At 43.6% G+C, this 3,869-nt stretch overlaps 1 non-coding gene across 1 annotated transcript; it reads left to right on the plus strand.

Moving 5' to 3' along the window:
* Positions 1-559: 559 nt before the first annotated feature.
* On the plus strand, positions 560-632 carry Trnam-cau. Its single transcript has one exon. It is a non-coding gene; the product is annotated as a tRNA-Met (tRNA).
* The last annotated feature ends 3,237 nt before the right edge of the window (positions 633-3,869 follow it).

Genomic DNA, 3,869 nt, shown 5'->3' on the forward strand with positions numbered 1-3,869 from the left:
CGAGGAGGTGGGCGAGGCCGCAGAGCTCCCGGGCGACCTGCCCTAGCGACCACCGCGGCCAAGGCTGAGCTCCCCAGCTGGGCCGGCCACTCGCACGTGCCTCCTCCGCGCGCTCCCGCTCCCAGCCCGCGACCCTTTCCCGAAGCCGGGCGCGAGTTCCCGGCGCCCCCGCGGCTCACTGGGAGCCGCCGACGCCGCCGCCGCCGCCGCGCTCGCCCCTCCCCAGCCTGACCCCACTCGGCCGCGCCGGGTCTGCGCGCCCGGCGTCCCCGGTAACCCAGAGACCCCCTCCTCCCGGGTGACCCGCGGCGCGCTGGGAGGGTCCCCTCGGCCGTGCGCCCGGCAGGTGCAGAGCAGCCCGGGACGCAGCTCTCGGGAGGCCCTAACCCGAGCAGGTTCCCTCCGCCCAGGGCGCTCCGTTCCGGAAAGAGACCCTCCTTCCCCACGTGCCTCCCTCGTCCTCCCTCCTGCGGCCGGAGTCCTCTCCCGAGGCCGATTCGCGGGCGGAAGGTGCTGCTACATTTTCTCTTTAGTAATAAAGAACGCCTTCCCACCAGCGGCCCTCTTGGCGCAGTGGGCAGCGCGTCAGTCTCATAATCTGAAGGTCCTGAGTTCGAGCCTCAGAGAGGGCATGGTTGTTTTGCCTTCCTAGAATCTTAAATTTGGAGAAAATAGTAACATTAACATGCGATGCCACCCAGTAAGGTAGTCTTAAGAGAGAACTCAGACTTCCAAATCCCGCGGCCCCCAAGAGCCAATCTGTGAGCCGCGGGTGTATAGAGACCCTCTGCAGAGCTGAGCGTTAGTACACACCCCCAATGACTGTCCACCCTCCCGCCAACCAGCTTCCAACCCAAAAGATCCAGTGGTAGGCGTTGTCCCCAGGTGGTTTAAGAGAGCCCCGTGGGTTGTGTCATTGATGATGTCCAAGCTCTAAGCCTTGCTATTGTTGACCTTTTCATTTTTGATAGTTTACAATTAGATCTAATTGTTGTGACATTCTTTATTAGTATTTAGAAGTACGTTTCTTAATTTCCAAAACAGGGAAATTCTTAAGTTTTCTTATTTATTTCTATCTCAATTGCATTGTGTTCAAAAACATGTATTCTATAAGAATTAAATCTGAATTTCTGTCAATATGAGGTCGTTTGGTAAATGTTCTGTGGGGTGGACTATGTATGAACTCTGTAGTGGTTGTGTGCATTGTTCTGAATTTTCTAATCGGTTATTCAACTCTCTATCCTCATGAAATTTTGTTTGTTTCTGTGAGAGGTACATTTGTCTATTTTGTCAACTTTTCTTTTATGTATTTTGAGGCTCCGTCAAGAGTATTCTTCAAACCCAGGGCTAAAGTCATGCTAGGCAAGTGCTCTACCATTGAGCTGCAACCCCAGCCTGAAAGCAGAGTTCTTGTATCTTCCTGCTGAATTAAAACCTGAATTAAACACATATAAAGTGTTCATCTATATCTCAAATACTGGTTTTTGTTTTATATATATGTTGTCTAGTATAATACAGTGACATTGGTTTTCTTTTAGTGTACACATGAAGTATTTTTCATAGTCTTTTTTTGTTATTCTTTCTGAACCTTTATGTTGTCTCATTTAAATAGTTATTTTAATTCATTCATACAACCTCTATCGATTAATTGAAATATTTGCTCATTTACATTTAATGTAATTGCAGATATATTTAAATCTACCTAAGTTTCTCCTTTTTTGTTCTGCCTGTTCTTTGTTGATTTTCTTACTTTTGTGTTTTTATTAGTTTGGATACTGAACACTTGTTTAATATTCTTTTTGTAATTAGCCTAGAGATTATAATACTACTCTTTGACTTATCAACACTACTGTTAATTGGGGCTTTTACTTTTTTCTTTTTTCCAGAAAGGAGTTTATTAGAATTTCTTAGTCACTCAAAATTATTTCCCTTCAAACTTATGTGACTTTGTTTTCAATTTCAGTTCTTCTGGACATAAGCCTAGGAGCAGAATGGCAGGTCACATGATAACAATATGTTTAACATTCTGAAGACTGCCAAACCATTTTTCAATGTGGCTGCACCATGTTGTTTATTCTTTCATCCCTTGATAGACATTATAAATTTTGGAGTCCTTTGTTGCTATGGCCCAGAAGAATAGATTTACTGATGGCCTCTACCCACTGTTTATTTTTAAATGGATGCTAATTGCTTATATTAGTTTGAGGAATACCAGTAACAGCAGAGGTAGGCAAACTACCCAGAAGGACAAATCTGTCCCACCGCTTCTTTTTACATATGAAGTTTTATTTATAAAACTCTTACTCATTCATTTATGTATTATCTGTGACTGCTTTCATGCTACAGCAACAGAATTAAGCAGTTGCAACAGAAAGTCACACAGCACAGACTGAAATATTTTCTACCTGGCCCTTTAAGAAAAAGTTTAGTGTTTCTAACACTAGAGTAACATACAGACCTCAAAACTAGTAACAGTTCAAATACAGGTTTATTTTCCTCCCATGTAATAGTCCAAAGTGGGCCTCTCTGTCCTGCCTTCGATGCACGAAAGCATCCTGCACAGGATGCTTCTGCCTTATGATTGTAATGCCCTGGGGTCTTCACCTCATTTACTTTGAGCTGCTAGAATGAGAAAGTCTCTGGAGGGGACAGGACATTCTGCCTCTTTAGGCCTGGCCCAGAAATGGTACATATTATTCATTCATGTTCCCCTGGCAAGAACTGGGGACATGACCATGTCTAGAAGCTGCAAAGAATGAGACAGTTGGTCCCAGGCTGTGAGGATTCCTTGAAGTGACAACTCCAAGCTGCAGATTTCAATGGGTGGCTGCTACCTCAGTCATGCAAAGAGGCAGATGGAAGAGGACCAGAGAGCAGGACTATATCCCTTTACTTTAGGAGCTGGAGCTTTTTCAAGGAAATACTGCATGCTCAGGTAGGAGGAAGGTGTCCTGAAATAATGAGACAGGCAAATTTGACTGGTACCAAATTCCAGGATGAGGACCAGGGCTTATACAGAGTGAGGTACAAAGAGGTAGCTTGAAGTAGGAAGTTCCTACATTACCCAAGTGAGACCCACAAAGGGAGCCAGCCTCAGGACATGGGGAGACCATCTCCTGGGTTTCTAACTCAGGTAGTGACTGAGCATCGTGGGTCTAGCCACTTCCTGATACCATCTGAAAGTTTGTACATGTACAGTCATCTTTTGGTATCTGTGGGGTACTTGTTCCAGAAGCTCCCATGGATAGCAAAATCCCTTTTATAAAATAGTATAGTATTTATATATCATCTGCACACATCCCCCACACCCTTTAAGCCATCTCTAGATTACTCACAACACATAATACAACCTAAGTGCTATGTAAATTGTTGTTATACTGTATTGTTTAGGGAATAAAGAAAAAAACCTATATATGTTCAGTATAAAAGCAATTTTTTTTCTGAATATTTTCAATCCATTGTTGGTTGAATCCAAGGACATAGACAGAACCCACAAAGGCCAAACTATACATATTTTTTTCTTGAGCTTTTTGAAGATTCTAGTAAATCTTTGACCTCGCAGAAAAAGGTTACAAACAGAAGTAAGTCTGGTCTATAATTCCTGCCCCACCTGCAAGGAAGTTAAGAGAGTACGCTTCCATTTACTAAAGACAGGTATAAGCAATCTATTACAATGACTTTATTATTTGAAAAAAAATGGACACATATCCAGGCCATTTTGGATTATGCTTTGCTCTTTTATTAATTAAAGGCCATATCTCATAACATTTCCTGCCCAAACCCAGAAATCAGAGGCAGAAAAATAATATAGGAAAAGCCTCAAGGCATATAATTTAAAACCTGAAGTGCAGGCTGGAGGTGTGGGAGAG

The sequence above is a fragment of the Marmota marmota genome, unplaced genomic scaffold (genome assembly GCF_001458135.2).
Source record: "Marmota marmota marmota unplaced genomic scaffold, marMar, whole genome shotgun sequence".
NCBI classification, from domain to species: domain Eukaryota; kingdom Metazoa; phylum Chordata; class Mammalia; order Rodentia; family Sciuridae; genus Marmota; species Marmota marmota.